The following is an 18175-nucleotide window of genomic DNA, read 5'->3' on the forward strand; positions in this document are numbered from 1 at the left end:
GTGTGCTGAGAGTCAGGGTGATAAAACAGCTGGCAGAGTTAATGAGTTCACACCATTCCCTGGTGTGAACTGTCAGGGCTGTAAGTAGAGACTGGTGTGTGAGAGAACTATAGGTAGGCCCCTGTGTAGGGGAAAAGAGGCCTTGGGAGAGATAGGGTAGGACCTGATGGGGTACAGGCCTGAAAGCTGGTCTGAATGCAGCTGGGTGTACTTAGAGGGAGGTGAGTGGAGGAGAAGAAGTGTGCGGTGAGACAGGGTAAAACTTAACTGCAAGTGCAGGTGATGTCAGTGTACAGGAAAACCAGAAAATGTTCCCTTAGCTGGGACTGGATATTCTCTATAAGGCATGGTGTTTCAATCCCTGCTTCCTTGGTTACCCAGAGGTCCCACCTCCACATAACTCTGCTTGGCTCGTAGGGCTCTTTTCCCTCTTGGTGAGGTGACAAAGCAGGATCTCAGTCTCTCCCTGTCCTTGTACCACTGTGACCTTTCGTAGCTGGATCTCATTTGAGCACAGATACAGACCCTGCAAATGCAAATACTGCTCAGCTGCTTGTCGATAAGCTCTTTTGCAGTATAAAGCTCTTGGAAAGGAACAAGTGTTTCATACCCTGTCTTTCCAATGTGGAAGCAAGGCTGGTGAATGCTGAAATACTGAAGTATAAAAAGACAACCTCTGCAAAGCCTGATGAAAGAGGTAAATGTTTTGTCATTTTGCTTCTCCTCAGCTGCAGTCCTCTCAGAAATGCAGCTTGTGACAGATTGCTGCTGGTATGATGTGGGACTGGACCATAAGAGCAACCTCTGCCACAAGGTCATGTCAGAAGAGACTCATGTTCCTTAAGGTGCCTGCTCCAAAATTACTACTCTTGGACCAGATCCTGAAACCTTTACTCATTCAAAATTTTCGGCATCTTCGAATGATGTTTTGCTTGAGTAACAACTGCAGGATTTTGCCCATTCATCAGCTTAAGTAATTCTACAGAAACGACATTATTTAGAGTGCTCAGCACTGGCTTGCATACATCTTTACTGGCACAGTGATTTTAGCAACTCTTACCTAGGGTTTGCTCTGGAGCTTGGTAAACTTGTGGAGGGAAAATCTCCATGGGAAAATAAGAATCTATAGAAAATGGTGATGGTTCCCCCCCCCCCCCCCCTTTTAGTGGGCAGGTAATCTATGAGGCAGTCAGGAAAATAGCAACTTGGACATAAATTTGAATGTATTTTTTCTTCTTTGCTTTTGACAGGAGTCCTTGTATTTACAGTATTAGATGAGTTTTCTCAATGCAGTTAGGTTGGGAGGAATCTGCAGTGCCTTCCTTAGGTGAATGGATGTGTTGCTTAAGTCTCTTAGTCAGTTGGAGAATTACCAAAGGAAGCGAGACAAGGACTTTGACAGCTCTGTATCCTGCCTTGATCAGAGGGCAATGTCGACTATTTCAGCAGAAATTGCAAGGTGCAGAGAACATAGAATAATCTACCAAAGAGACAGTTGCTGCTTGACTGGTGAAAGACTTATGCGAACCAGTAAAAATGTCATATCCTCTCCAACCTGAATGGGAGTGCTTTTACTGGTAACATCTAATACCCTTGTAATTTACTTGGTCCTTGGCTTTGTGTGCCTCAGCAGTGAGTTCCACAGGTAATATTCTTAGAGGTGGCTTTTTAAATCAGCTGAAAGCCTTTTTGTAGTTGCAAACTACTGAGAGTTTCAGAGAACTCATGTAAGATGAAGCCTGGGATACTCTAGTTCGCAATAATTTTATTTCTTGGTGGCTAGCCCCAGAAGAGGTGAGAGGTGGCTGATTATTCCCTCAGTCTAGGGGCTAAGGGATTAGCATAAGTGGTTCAGCCTCTGGCAAGCAAATGCTGCTACTGTGTGTTGCTGCTGCAGTCTGCAAGAGCTGCACTTATGCAAGTCAGAGGTCTGGCATATCTCCACATGGGCTGCAGCAAGGGAGTTGACAACTGGAGAAGCCCAGTAAAGAGGAACTTTCATATTATACTGATTTACTGCAAACTACCAGGATGCAACAGTAAACTCTTCCACTCTCTTCACATTACTCTTATTTATACTTAACATCCAATACTTTGGCTGTCATTCTTTAATCAAGATTTCTTTTAAACCTGTCTGAATTGCTTGGGGAAAACCCTGGGTAAATATTGTTATTAGTTAAGTAATAAGACACAACAGGGTGTGAAATATTACCCTATAACTCATGCCTACTCTATAGCAGTACATTGAGTGGCACAAGGCCAAATGGCTTTGTGTGTTATTTTTTTAGTTAAATCAAATTAAAAAGACACCAGCAAAGTGTCTGTGGCTGTTAAAACATGGCCATGGTGGTAGGAGGGAGAAGGGAGAAGAGTCATTTAATAAGTTGTGCTGTCAATTGCTCACTTTTTAATTTAGTGAACGATGAAAAGTACTAAGTGGAGAGCCCTGGAGAGAGGTGTCCTTCACTTATCTAAAGGACAGATTGGACAGAAGCAGCAGCAGCGTGAGCTCTGCCATCACTCTGTGGCAGCAGCCTTGCAAGTTCCACCTCTGGTGGGTTAAAAATGTCCATTTGCAAGATCCCATTCAAACTTTTGTCACTCGGCATGAGCTGCCATTAACTCTGGCTTAATAAGATGCTTCCACGACCATAAGTTGCCTTGGGGGCATGTCTCAAATTCGAAGGCAAATTGAGGCTTCAACTTATGAAAACCACCAGATAGATTTTTACTGATGACTTGAGATTCCAACCAGCTTCCTGGGACCAAACTCAGCCTCTGCCTAAGTCAGATGATGCTGTCTCATTTGGCTCACATGGCAAGGAAAAGGCATCAGTAATGTGTTGCACACTAAAAGACCCTTATTAACAGTTTTCTAACTTTTTGAGCCAATTCACTACCCTTTTAAAAAAATCCAGCTTATATACAACACAGCATGCAATCCTGGCCACCCAGGATGGTTACTTTGGCTGGGATTGCCAGGGCTGCACTTTGGCTGCAGAGATGAACTGGACTCCTCTGAGCTCTCACTTCTGTTTTAGCTTAGAATGACCTTTTTATGAGTAAATGGGTCCTGATCTCTTGCTCTATTTAATAGCCCATTTGCTACAGGCAGGAGTCTCTTTCCAGGAATGGGCTAGTGCGTCTTGGGTTGGCTAAACTGTATATTGGCTTTTAAGGAATGAACTCCTTGCACTGCAAGGAAAATGGTAAATTTTCATAGAATCTTTTTTTTTTGTTTGTTTTGTGTAGACAGCTGCTGTTGTGTCCCTTACCCAAGGCCCATTAGCTACCCAGCAGCTTCTGATTCAGACAGCCAGGCTAGAAATGTAGAAAACCATATAAAAAGATGCTCATTAATCCTTATTTTGTTCTTCCCATAGGCATTTTCCTTACATGCCCAGCATTTCTCACATTCTGGACTCCCAGTGCAACAGGAGGCTTCCATTTGCTTCAGTCTTTAAAAGCCCAAGCAGTTTATTTGTGGAACTTGCTGTGCTGCTTATTCTCTGATGTGGGGTGGGCTGTGCATGAATCTAGCCTAGTAAGTCTAGAGAAGGGGAGGATCCTTCTTTTTCCCTTTCTCCATAGAACATACTGCCTCCTTTGACAACAGGACATGAAGGTTAACAAAGTGCTTTCTCCCTGTGGTTTGAGCCTGGGACAATTCCCAGAGCAGTGTTGTGTCCTTTGCATGTGCTCATGTGCCTACGTTGGCTTGCAGTTAGCACAGAGATACATCAATATTCCTGATGACAATAAATACAGCTATTAGGATGAGTTGAGAGCTTTTCTTAATTGGGTAACAGATGAGCAGGCGTATGTTGCTGTTGAATCCATCAACATTAACTGGGCAGAGGTAAGTTTGATCAATACTGACACTTGAGTGCATGGGTAGCCACTGGAAAATATTAATTTACAATCATGACCGGCACCTCTCATTAACCAGAAATGTGTTAACCCTAATTGGTTCAACAGGGCCCTGCTGCACCGGACTGTACTGCTCACAGCCTTTCTTGCACGGTCTGAGACAGTTTCTTATGGATGGGAACTTGATGGTGCTCAAGTTTGTGCTTTGGGTGGCCGGGCTGGCAGCTGAACTGCAGCATCCATCAGGCCAGGAAGGTATGCAATGCACACCCACCTGGGCATACAGCCCATATGGCTGGGTAGACATGGAGATCTACGCATTTCTCTGTTCTTGCCTTGTGGCCAACTTGAATAGAAATTAGGCTGAGTAGGAGCGACACTGATTTATACCATCTGCAAGTCTGTACCACAAATCCATGAGCATTCATATCCTTTGTGCCTGTGCATGCACTGAGGGGCTGCATGCAGATATGGACTGAGTACACTTGTGGTAGCATTTAGGTTGCCCTCAGAACTGTCAGGATATGTAAACAACACCGCTTTTAATGGGAAAACTGTATATATACCTGTGTGTGTATGGAATACTTATGAGGGTGTGTGAAAAATGTTTCTTGTGCAGTAATGCCAGCAATGACAATTTGTTTTCTCTACCTCAACAAAATCCTCACAACCATCCATTCAAAGCAGTCGTCTTTGGCATGTGCCATAAATATGCATAGTGTATATACAAATATGAGCTGTAAGAGTTGAAATCATCTTGTAATTAAGGTCTATGCCTGACAGCAAGGAAAGCTGAATTTGCTGTTAGACCTTCAGTATCTGTGGAGATAAGACTGCTGTCCACATCCACCATGGAAAGGATGAGAAACGATGGGCTTAAATTGTAACCTAGATCCTGTTGCTCCACATTAGGAATAACTTTCTAGCAGTAAGAATAGTTATGCAGTAAATTAGATTCCCCGAGAAGGTTACTGAATTTCTTCTTTGAAAAAAAAAAAAAAAAAATCCAAGTTTGACAAATATCTGTTAGAACTAGTTAAAGGAAGAAAAAAAGGGGGCTATGTGCTATGGAATGCTTTTCAGTTTTGTTTTCTGGTGCTTTTAGAAGCATAGATGTGTCTCTGCTTCTTCAGCTGAACATAGTTGGATGTCAGCACTGACTATGCTTACAGTAACCTCATTTGCTACAAACTCATCTGTAAACTCAGCTGGCCTTAATCCGTGTCCCCTGTTTTAATGTCAAGTTTAAATAATGGCCTTTGCCAGTCATCCTAATTTGACTGCCCTCCTTTGATATTCTGGGACCTGCAATGAAAGACTCCAGGCAGAAGGAAGCAATTTCTTAGTCAAATGAGTTTCAAGATCAAGAAAACTTTTTCTCTTCAAAGCTTTTTTGTACTTGTGATTTCTCAACTCCTTAATCTTTCTTTATTGTTTTAATGGTGAAGGGTGGTATGAAGTTCTTAGTAAAAATTCAATCCAAATATATTTTGGATGAAAATATTTGATTCTTGCCCTGTTACCTAGATCATGATTGCCCAGTCCCATCCAAGTCCCCAGCATTCTTTTGGTCTCATCAGCTCTCCAATTAACCCAGAAATTTCTTTTTGGCTCTCAGATGTCTTTACCATAATTGATTTCCAAGCCACTTGCTTTTAAAAGAAAAAAGCTGTTAGTTCTATATAATTCCAGGGGATAGTCAACTGTTCTCTTTTCCTTTTTGTGTAACAAAAGCTTTATTCTCCCACGTGAAGTTAAAAAGATGATTTTTGTCTTCCCGTTTCATCAGAGGATGCTATGAGGGGATGCCTGATACCCAGGGAATGTGAAGAAGAGCAACAACAACCTGCAAAGAAACACATTCCAGTAGCTGAGTGTTTGCATGTATGAATAATTTCAGTGAGGCTGTCTGAAAGATTTATTATTTGGCAAAAAGAAAAGGAACAACTGTTGGCTGGTTTGAATGCTTCAACAGTGAATGAGTATGGCATATGGAGATTGAGAAACAAGGTCAGACTCTCTTATATCTAACTCTTGCTTACCTGTAGCCTGGATACTTGGTATTTATAATATTTGTACCACTGCTGTTTCTTGGAGCATCTTTCACAGAAGCTCAATGGGGAATTTTCCAACAGTTTTGTGCTGAAGACTTTCAGTTTGTGAAAACACAAGAGTGTTCTGGGTTGTTTTTTTTTTTTTTTTTTTAATGTAACATTTTTGGAAGGAGTTTTTGGTCTCTGCGGGGAATTTTTGATGAAAGAGACCAGCTGGACCTGAGAACCAAACAGCATGGTGACCAAGGGTTTAACCAAGGTAGCTGGAAGTCACATAAAAGACCTTACTCTGGCTCTGTTCCTAGAAGCCAAGACTTTTCTCAGGGTTTTTTTGGTGGTGATTTTTTGTTGTTTTTTTTTTTTTTTTTTTTCACCAGTTGAAGTACTTTCTTAGTCTTGCCTGAGGGGGATTGGGGGGAAGGGGGTTATTACACTTTGTATTAGCTGTCCCAGTAGTTGTCAAGTGAGGAGGAGATGGGTTGTGTAGGCCTGCTAGAGCACTCACCTGGGATGTGGGAGGTGGCAAATACAGGAACAAGAACTAGAACTTCCCCAATCCAGCCAAATGCCTACCTATTAGTTAAACTTGAATAATTTCCACTTGTTTTCGAAAAACAACTTTGACAGGTCTTGTGGTTTTTTTTTTTTTTTTTTTTTTCTCCAGAGGGCAATGACTCATTGTCTGACTGACTCAGAAGCTTGGCAGTCTCACACATGCCTGCTGGGGAATTTCTGCTCAGGTATCTCCCCTGGTTGGCTCTTGCAGCTCTGGAAGTGAAGGGTTCCCTAGGATTTGTAAAAGCCATAAGCCTCACTGAGGTCATCTGATCAGCTTCACCCTGTTAGCACCCTACTGAGCATATCTGGATACTTTAGGCTGCCCAAAGTGGTTTTGGTGGAGCGTATATGTACGTGAGAGAGCAGCAATGGAAGATGTGTGATGATGCAGACCATCTGTAGCTTTCTGGTGTATATTCTCAGAAAATTAGGTTCCTATAGAGGGAAATAACCTGTGACAGGGGCCATCCGTATTCTTTCAGGGGAACTCCAGAGGTGCTTAAGGGTCTGGGAGTGCTGCATTAATTCTTTTTGGTGTGTCGATGGGGCCACTCTCGTGATGCCTGGAGGATACTCTAAGGCAAGCTAGGCAGGGAATTTGACCCTAGAGGTGTTGGCAGAAAGGACTAAGAAGAATATCCTACAGACACGGTGGCTTTGTCCTGAGCCTGCTCTGCCTCCAGTGGTATTATGTGTGCTGTGTAATGAAAACTTTTGGCAGTATGAGAAAATAGCATGGAAATAGCATTTTCTGGCCATCTCTAGCCTGCTGCTCTTTTTTCTTAGAGCAACATTCACTTCAGAGACATTTAAAGCAGACAAGGCATTGGTATTGGGGATAGTGAAAAGAAATGAGATAAAGTCTCATGCAAACAAGTGTTGGCAGCCAATGGAATTGTACTTCCTTTTTCCAAGGGCTGGATCTGGCATTGTGTCTTACATGCCTTAAGAGATTTATTACCTCTTTGACTTGACCTGTGGCACAAGATTTATGGCCAGGCTGAAAGTGCCCAGAAATAGCACTTCTCTCACTTTGTACCAGCACTCTACCTACCCAACACAAAAATGCCCACTAAGTCAGAAATTCTCATGTGGTGGGCATCTCTCGGGCTAGGGAGCTCAGCTATCTCCATGCTGGAGGTATAAGGTTCAAAGGAAGACCCTGTGCCCACAGAGGGGACCTGGTGAATGGCTCCCTGAAGGAATTCTAGGCTAAGAGGAACACCAGCTTCTCCAAGGCAGATCAAAGCATTACAATGGTGTTCACACCTTCTTCTGACACAGAAGGGCCATGGCATGGCAGACCTCAGGAGTGAGGGGACTTGCCTGTCTGGCCCTTCCGATGTGCTGATGAACTGGTAGCCTGAAGGGATTTATGGTGGACACATGAGAGCTGCTCTTCCGTTGCCTACACAGTGAATTGAAAGTTCTTATCCAGTGAACACCATGCTTTCACCCCAATTCACCTCTACTCAGGCTGAGAACTTTAATTCAGGGATGCCCTGTAACTGATATTTCTGTATTTTACAATGTTTTTGTTAGTGATAGAATTACGGGCACTTTATTGATCACTCTAGAAGTCCTTGTACATATCAGCCTTTCCAAAACACAGAGAACTCTCCTCTGTGATTCCCAATACTCCGTTTAAGGCAAAAACTGCCTTGGCACGTAGTGCCAGGGTTCTAATGTAATTGACCTCTTCTGTCCATCTCTCCTTTGGGAATCTGTGTGCTCCTATAAATCTGTGTATTCACAGATGGAGACTTGTGACCATTTCTCCAAGCTGAGGAGTTAAATCATTCTCCCTAAACCTGGTAGGGGGAGATACAGGATCTGGGTTTTTTTGGCTTTGGATCACTTTACTTAGCTGCAGGTTACTCTTAGATGAGAGGGTAGGAAAAGGACAGTGCAGCAGTTCTTCAACTCCTGACGGAGTGTAGAACCTGCCTGATTTGGATTTTCTGAGCTGCTGTGCTCTAAGCCCACCTGAGTTGGTGGCTGCCTTGCCACTCACAATGTGGCTTAACTGAGTGGAATTTTATTTCCTGAGTGTACAATAAAAAGCACAAACACTACTGTATCTGTTAAATCACAGCAAAAAGGAAGAGGGTGGGGTAGGGGGATAGAGAAAGAAACTTCCAATACACACAGTTCATCTCCAGAGTGACAGAAAATAGGGAAAGGGTCATAGAGGGTTTCAAAGCAATTTATTGCCTCTACTTCATCATTACTGATATTTCCAGAGCACACAAACAACTACAGCATTCCAGACCAATTACTTCCCTCTTGTTGTTGATTTTTTTGTTGTTTTTTTTTAAATGTTGGCTTCACCACTTCTTTCATCTGCCTCTTGTGTGATTTTCCCCCCACTGTATTATTTTTTGTCACTGAATTGCTAGACATCCCCTGGATGCTATACAAGGTGACAGTTTCTGAGCAGTCAAGAAGAAGAACAACAGTCAAATAGAATGACAGAAGCACAAAAAAAGGAGGGAAGAGAAGACCTCCAGAGCTTTAATTTCAGTTCTCTTATTTTGTCTGCTTGCAGGGGCAGTATAAACAGGAGAAAAATGACAACAGACTGCTTCACTTCTAATGACATCAAATGGTTTGAATCTGACATTGATGGGGAGCTTGGAGAAACCACCATCAATTCCTCACTTCTTCCTTTCCCACTGCCCTCCATCTGGAGGAGGCTGTCACCTAGTCATGGCGCAGCAAATTCTTCACCTCTCTCTGTGGTCCTGGAATATCGTCTGACATGCACAAGAAAAATATGAAGTGAGTCAACATTCCTTCTATACTGAAGAACTCGCATAAAGATTCAGGTGTTTCGAAGTTGCATACTCCACGTGACCTCCAGCAAACTTACCCTGTTGGAGAGATTCAGTGTTTTTCAAGGTCAGCTGAAGTGCTGCCTACATTAAAGAAGTTGGCATCAATGCAATTACATCAATACAGAGCACATTTTCCTAATGTAGAAAGGGCCTTGCTGTCCTTTCAGGAATGAATCCTCCATATAGATCTTTCTGAAGGGAAAACAATGAATAAAGCAAATATAGAGTTTACAGATATAACATGTTTTCTTCTTAATGGAGAAACCTTTGATGGTGTTGAAGGAACTAGATTTTTTAAATTTAAAAAAAATTTTTTTTTTTTTACTTTCACAAGATTTCTGTCTCTAGAAAACATTTTCTAAATGGCATATAATTTTCCGCCAGAAGCATTTTCTGCTGACAAGTGATCTAGTCATGCTGAATTTCAGGAAAACAAAGATGCTTATTGAGAAATTTAGACACAATTAAAAACTGAGATGTGAAAGGAAATTCACTGTTCCACCTTGAATGTCCTGACTCACCAGATGTGTAGGATCTGTCTTTTACCTGCTGTGTACAGAAGACCTTCATTGTTTCTTTTGTAGGGGTCATAAGGGAGGATGTAGAAATGGGAAGCAGTAGGATCTGAGGATGCTATTTTTAAAAAATTAAACTTTGCTTCTCCCCCAGAATTTACTTTCCAAATGGGAGATCAGCCAAAGAGTGGACTTGCCCAGGGTCTGCTGTCTCTTACATTCGGAGATCAGAAGTTGCTCTTTTCCTTGACCTGCTTTATATCTTATTACTCCACAGGCAGGATTCAGATCCATATTCAGCTGCTTGAAAGTGGCTGGTGCCTGGACTGACAAGAGAGAGCAGGCTTTGTTTAAGTGACTACATTTTTGCCAGTCCTCTGATTCACAGATCATAATGCACTTGTGTTCAGACAGCATGAACAAGGGGATGATGAAAACATGTTACCATTGTCATTCTTTTGTAGGCAGGGCAGCGCTTGCAATGAAACAGTTTTCAATAGTAATGGCAATTGGAATTTAGTGATCAGGAGGCTGGAGAGTGTTTCTTCAATAATCCTTACAAGTGATGTTGACTGACTATGGTGAAAGCAACATGATGAACTGTGACTATGGTTCCTGGAAAGTCTTCTTGTGTACCTCTTGTGCATTCCCCATCTTGCTCCTCACTATCAGCTCCTCTTGGCTTAGAGAAGAGTCAGTGAGGACTGCATTCATCCAAGGGAGTCTATTTTCTGGTTGCATTCAAGTTGTTTGATGTTCTCTTGCACCTTTTCTTAATAACAACAGAACTGAACACCGTACTCCTAAGTGTACTGACAACCGCAGCTTCAGCTGATGTTTTCTTTATGTACCTGGGTAGACTCTTTTTTTCATGGTCATTCACAACTTGAATAACAATATCAAAATATTATCAGATTATCTATTTGATTGAACAACCAAAGAGTACTATATGCAAGACGTTACTCCAAGATGGAGACCCAGTGTGAGTTCTGCTTTCCTTAACTGATCCCTGGCTTTGTGCCTTTTGAAACTATTGTGCCTAGCTTAAGCTCAGTGATACTTCAGTAAATATCCTTGCTCTACAGAGTAAGTCATGAGACTGGACTGTCATACATCTGTCTCATCTAAATGGCTCTCACAGTAATTCTGTATGTTTCGGAAAAGCTTTATTTTCTGTTGTAGACCACCTACAATGGCAACCTGAACCCATTTAATGCAACTGTATCATTGCTGCTTTTCTCCCCTTGTGTGTATGTCTTTATGACTTTTTTTTTCTCCCTGCCTAACGTGGAATTTTCTGGGCCAACATATCAATGAAAGATTTGGTTGATGGTAGTTGTATCCCAGTTTCTGTCATGACAACGTTAGGTTTTCCATCCACTTATGATGTTACCACAACCCACCCTATTCTTAATAATCACACTGTTTCTCCAAGTTCTGTAGCTGATGCAAAAGGATGACAAGGGCTCTCCTCAGTGGAGGTATATAACCTAGCTCCTGGCTGCCTTGAGGTACTCTGGGCTTTGCTGTCTTCCTCTGTGGCAATTTTGATATTAGAGTGACTGAGTGAGTACCTCCTTCCTATCTCTGTGATCTGTGTGTACAAACAAGATGATCTTCTGCAATTTAGTTTATCTCCTGCTAAAGCAGACTGTATGCCAGGTAACTACTTTTCACAATGCCATCCAATCAGTTGTGTTGACACTCTGGTGTCACCTTTGTGACAGCTACTTCATAGAGATAACAGAATGCTGGTAGCCAATTAGATTTCGCTGATAGCGGTACCACAGAGTCTGTCCAAAGGGGAGACTGTGCACGCCCACAGCTTGGCAACAATAATATAATTGAAACGACAAAGCCCAGAGACACTAATGTAGCTGCACATGTACAACCCTATAGCAGGGTCCTGGCATACCAGGGACTAGACAGTCTTTGAGGTTGTCAACTCGAGCCATTCATACCAGCAAACCTTAAAAGCATTAGCTTGGTCGTAAACTATTTTCAGAAAATTAACGAAGAGGGAGGGGCTTCGTGGCTGACATCTCTCGCAGGAGACAGGGGAGCAGCCGCTCTGTCCACGCTGCACTTGCCTGTCCTGTGACAGAGCAGCAGGAGCTGCTCTGTGCCGTGTCCCCATACGGCAAGCAGGTCATTCTCTCTCGTGCGCCTCTCATGAAGGCAGGAGGGAAATGCAGGAGGCTGCTAGCAGCACAGTTTTTCTGGTCACCGCCAGAGCCCTGTGTGCAGAGTCACCTCACACGTACTCAGGGAACAGCCAAGCGTGGCCGCTCAGACTCGGTGTTCTAAATCATTGTAACCTTTTGCAATGTTTTAAGTTTGCTTCTTTAAAAAAGAATAAATCTATTTCGTTTCTACTTCTGAATTTCTTCTTTATACTCTGGCGCGCTCTTCGCAGAAGCAAGAACTATAGACATGTACTCTGGGGAGACGGGCTATTTTCTCTAGAATAAAATGAAAAATATGCTCCACAGTTTTTCTGGAATAGGGATGCAAAAATGCTGGTCCTCTGCCTTTGTTATTCTCTTGCATCCTTTTCTCTACAAAAGAGGAATGCACCCTATCTTGCAATTAATCTTCATGATTCCAGTGGTAAGTGAAGGTATTTCCAGTTATTTGTTCTTGGCTTGAGGAAGTCTGGAATTAACTGTCCAAATCAGGTCATCTGTCTAGAAAAGCTTTTCTAAACTCTACCTCTATTAAGTGCTGTATACCCAACAACTGACATGGAAAAAGTTTCATATGCTTCCTCATGAGCACATCCACTTGCCTTGCAGTCTTCAGTGCTCCTGGGTGCACAGTTGCTGTGTGTATAGTTGCACATGAGAGTATGGATGGTGTAGGTGGTTGTGTCCCCCCGTTCCTGACTCACCCAGCCAGGTTTTTATCCCGGCTTTTGAAACCACACCAAAGCTTGTTCATCTTCATCAGCCCTGGCAGGTAAATCATATTCACAGTAGTGCAGCTGCACTCATGGCTGACAATGGGGTGTATTTTTCATAGTGTGGTAAAGGCAAGAGTCATCCTGCTTCCCTGTAAATTGAATAGTGTGTCTGTCTCAAATGATGAGATGAGCAAATAGACACAGTGATCTGGGGCATGTGCTAGATGGAGCTGCTGTTCATGCTCAAGGTAGCCTGTACCATGCCTCTTTGCTGCCTGAAAGACTTGTGACTCCAAGCTGCTGGCTGACACAGCCTTGCCATATATTGTGCTTCTCTTTTGTGATATTTTGAGGTTTTCATGGTAAAATTAAATTAATAGGTTTCCTCTACTGGTGGGGAGAAAGCATTGCTTCTGGTTTTGTATGGAGGACTTGAAGACTTTGATTGTTTTGAGGACAAGGGCAAGTGAGCATTTTTCCCTGTTTTCACTTAGGAGCTGGAGCGACTCAGGACACATGCTCATGAGGCCATCCACATGATGTCTCAGCACAGAGCTTGGGTTATGGCTATCCCACAGTCACACAGTGGCAGCTTTAACGTCCCAGTTGCTTCATCCTCCCCCGAATATTGCTTTGTGTTTTGCAGGGCATGTGCCTATCAGAGAAAGATGAGTAAAGGGAGGTGTTCTGGGTTTAACTTCATCTCAGAGAATTTCAATGAAAAGTAGGTTTTAGAGCTGTAACCTCACAAACAGATGAGGGGTTTCCAGAGTCCCACTATACAAGCAGAGAGCATGGGTGACCTTGAGCTGTGCTCTGCTCCACCCTGGCAGAAGCTGCACTGCCTCCCAGCTACCTCTCACCTGTGTCATGCCTGTGTTCCCCATACAAAGCCCTTCCATACAGGATAAAGCTGGCATGCACACAGCCATCTCATGCAGGGCTGTTTGCAACATGAGAGGCACATGAGCTCAAATGTACCCTGAAAAGGAATCTATGCATTCCTAGGCATATAATAAAAGCAAGAAGGGATAAAATGCTGTTGGTAAATGGCTCAGACTACTACTCTGTTCTCAGACATAAGGTTCTGGGACCAACACAAGGGGGTAGCTGTGTGTAATCCTTTAAATGGCAGAATTCAGATTACAGTGCTGAGTGCTCTGAGGCACTGCTGCTCTGTTATTTCCAATATTGTGTGTTTGGGGAAATTGGAGGAAGACTGACATCCAGTCCACTCTCAGACAGTAAGGGGCAGAAAGATGCAGAGATACACAGTCCCAAAGTGGGCCTGGAGCAAGGGGGTAATGGAGAGAATCGAGAAGGGAGAGAAACTACCCTTCCCCCAAATTGGGGGTGAAAGGTAGCTGGGCAACAGAAACCTGTCAAGATAGTAACTAATAACAATTAATAATTTATTGTAGATCAAATAGCTCTTTTCCTCCTGGTTTCCAAAAGCTCTTTACAGACTATATATAGCGACTGCATTACAGTGTGGTATGCACTTTTCAGCAGCATGGTTTAGGAACAGCCCTGCTGCTGAGGCACAGTGGAGCCCCATCAGCCCAGAGGAATGCTAGGAAAAGATTTTCACCCTCACTCCTGCCTGCTTCGTTGTTCAAAAGAAAAGACAAAAAGAATAAAAAGAAGTATGCTGGAACAATAATTTGAAGAGTAGAAAGAAGGCAGAGCATTGTATGGGTGTTATTTCTTCCTGCCTACAAAGACAGGCTGTCCCAATAAATTCAATTGTATAGACATTGAGAGAAGGAGGACGGGGGTTGAAGGAAACAAATGCATTTTAGAAAGCCTATGATAATGACTTAAAATTGCTTTTCTTCATAATTGCAATTTTAAGAGCTGACATTTAGTGATAAGCCAAGTACTAGATGTTGATGGCTCATAGAACACGGGGTCTTAAACACTGACTGTGACACTAATTCTCATCTATCCTTGGACTTCTTTAATTCAGAAAGAGGATGATGTTGCTTCTAAGGCAGTTGGGGGAGGGTGAATTAGGAGCAACAAATGTGAACACCCAAAAAGAGCAAATCTGCTGAAAGACACACTGTCGTGCAATGTACCATTCTCTCATTGCAACTGAATTTGTTCATCTCTGCCCCAAAATGCTGCCTTCACCTCCATGAGGGAGCACACAGAGCAGGCACCTGCAGGGTAGAGCCCAGCACTACATGACAGGAGGTGCAGAAGCATGTTTCTCCCTGAGAGGAGTGCAGACAGTGTAATGCTTGTAAAAAAGCAATTAAAAGAGCCGAGCAAACAAATGATAAATAATGTAGTAGGAGTTGGTGTAATGAACCTCCTTAGGAAAGCTGGCCCATAGGCCAGCCTCAGGTTCCCTGAACCTGAGCAGGATAAACCCCACCTCTTACAACCACCCAGTGCATAAAGTCACTTTGGAGGAGCAATTAGGGAAGAAGCTGCTTAGTCCATTGCTCTTCAATCATATGCTGTTAAGTTTAGGGGGTGATGGGAAACCCTCGCAGATTGACTGAGGCTGCTTTTTGTAAGTGAACGCTTACTTATGTAAATGTGTTTAAGAGGTGCCTTTCAGTGAAACTGTTTGCTACATTTCCTGAAAAGAGCTAATGGAAAACCTCTCCTTAGAGATGATGCAGTTAGGGCTGTGTTATGGATTTCACCTGTGGATGCCTGAAACTCAGGTGACCAGCTACAGAGATTATCTCTTTAGGGTATGGCACTGTTAGATACAAATGCTGAACTGTCAGGAGACCTCCCATTTCCTGCTTCTTTAATCAGGCTTTGATAGACATGTAGTGCTTTGAGTGCATTTTGGGTTGCAACTCTTGCCAAAGTCAGTTGCAGCTATGAGATCATGGGATTTTCTTGTTTTTCCCTTTCCTGTCTATGCTTAGATTTATAATTATGAAGTTCTCCATTCCTATGGAGAGCCTGGTTTTGTCATGGAGCCTGCAGTTGCCATTAGCAGTAAGTGGTCCTCACAGCTTTATGCCAAGGGGAGGGAGAATGAACTGATGTTGGAAAGAGATGCCTGAAAAAAAAAATGGCCTGGCTTGAAAACCTCACCTTAACTCTTGTTCTGTTTGTGCTTTGGAGGAGGGCAAGGGACTTTTATGTCCAGGCTGCAATCCCTGAGTACTGTTCTTGCAGCAGCCTTGATGTGTTGGGAAGAGGGCATGGATTCCCCCATGTCCTGGAGAATCATGAAGGCAGTTGGAGTAGTTCACTGCAACTTTTCCTTCCAGGCTGTGTGCCTCAGGAAAGGACAGGAAACACCACTGAGTATTGGAAGGGAGGCTCTGGGAGGCTGCAGTCAGGTGGAACAGAAGCTTCTATGTGATCCCGCTAGTGAAAACAACGGGACAAGACCAAGTAAATCCCAGGTCAGTTCCTCTGCCTTGTTGAACTGGGCAGTCTCATTTAAGCACTGCCATTTGATTCTTTCCTGGTGCTGAAACTTCACCCCAAATACTGATGTATCCTAACACAATGATGATGATATTTAGTGTCAGTGGGATATGCAGCTTAGAGTAAGTTTTCTCTGTCTTGCTCTCCCCTCACTAACTTTGCACCATCCTTTGTGATCTCACTGTGGGGCTGAAACCTGTTTCTGGGTGAATTTATCCCTCAGTGGATGCAGCACCCCTTTGGCTGTGGTTCTCTATGCCACTTCATTGCATCGCTCCTCACTCAGCTGTAACCTGCAAAGACCCCCGCTGACACATCTTGTGGCATCTGCTGTCTGCTCCAGCACTTTCCTGGTGAAGGGAGCATATTTCAGCCCTTCCCCTCCAATGGAGTAGAGAGTCCCCAAAGGGTGGAGAGGAAGGAAATAGAAGCAGACAAGGAGGAGGCTCTTTCAGTGGGGCAAGCAGTGCAAAAAATGATATCAGACTGATAGAGTAGAGGCTGTAATACTGCAGTAGGCCCTGCTGGATTTCTCAGCTCTAGACTCCTTGGTGAGCAGGACTAAATCTAGCTGTATCTGCTGCTTATGATCACCTCCTTACCTTCTTCAAATTCTCTTGTCCAACTATTTCCATTTCTCTCTTCTGACTGATTATTAATCTCTTGGTTTTCCTTCACACATTTCTTCCATGCCAATTCACAGACCCACTATCCCAACACACACTACATTCAAGATGAGCTGCTTTCCCAGCTCTAGATCTAGAAACTTTTCTTGCAACCGTCCTTGTAAGGGTTCTTAAAATGGACCTGTGCCTTTTGCCGCCTACTGATCCATTGTGTCTCATCCATTGAGACACTCCTGCTGCTGATTATTCCATGTACAGGTGTCCCTGCTCTTTACTGAAGAAACCAGAGCTGTGTGTCTCTCAGGAACTTGGGGAGAACAGTGGTGTTTCAACAGAGCAGTCTCCAGTATGGACAAAAACTTCAAAGTATATTCCCACTAGATCTAACATCGTTCTTGAAGTGCAGCATGTGGGCTTTTACTTCATGGGTTTCTGTCATGGGAAATTTGTGTGTATTTTTCTTGGCTGTATTGATGGCAAATTTCTGGCATGAGGTCAATGATCCTGTCAAATGTCACTTTCTTGCTCCCCATTTGAGACCATGGAGCCTCCCTCGAAGCTGCAAGGTACCAACTTTCTTTCTGTTTCTTTACAGTGTCTCAAACAGTAGCTGAACTTTTGCAGAGGGGAACAAAATTGCAGGGAATGGGAGGTAACCCAATGCAGTAACTCCGGTGTTCACTGCAATACTTCACTCCTATAAATCAACTCTTGGAAGATTCTAAGGAACTAAAGAAATGATGCATCAGACACTATACATATGGGCCTACCTGTAACAAATAATTTTAACATTGCCTTTGTTTTGAGTATATGCTTTTACAAGAGACTGTTACACACCTACGATACTAGAAGGGTTTGGGATATTCTTGGCCATTCATCTTCCTTACAACAGAAGCTTGTCTTTTTTTAGTGGTGTGGAGGTGAGATACTGAGAGGGAAAATTTAGGGGAATGGGGAGTACCGGGTGGAAAGTGTTCATTCAGAGATTTTTGCATTGTTCAGGCCTCACCCTTGCTTTGAATCCATGCCTTTTCTTCTCAAGTCTCCAGAGAAACTCTGTTTCTGCCTCCCCCATGCCCCCTGCTGCTCTCTGTAACACAGCCTGGAAGGGGCTGTGAGCAGCACGTGAGGACGGCTCAGTGCCCGGGCTCGCTGCATGGACCAGCCCCTTCTCCTTCATCCCCACCCTGGTGGCCACACCATGTGCTTTCCCCAGAGCTTTACTGCTTTTGCACACTCCTTTTTCACAGCCCTGGGCAGGGAGCTGGCAGGATGGGAGGGAGAAGATGATGAGAGCAGGAAAGAAAGAGGAAGTGGGGAAGGAGGGAGGAAACAGTGGGGGCCTGGGGAGAGAAGATCACTGCCTCTGATCTATTAGGAATTCTCCTGGGAGACAACCAGTAGG

The sequence above is a fragment of the Coloeus monedula genome, assembly GCF_965178545.1.
Source record: "Coloeus monedula genome assembly, chromosome: 3".
In the NCBI taxonomy this organism is placed as follows: domain Eukaryota; kingdom Metazoa; phylum Chordata; class Aves; order Passeriformes; family Corvidae; genus Coloeus; species Coloeus monedula.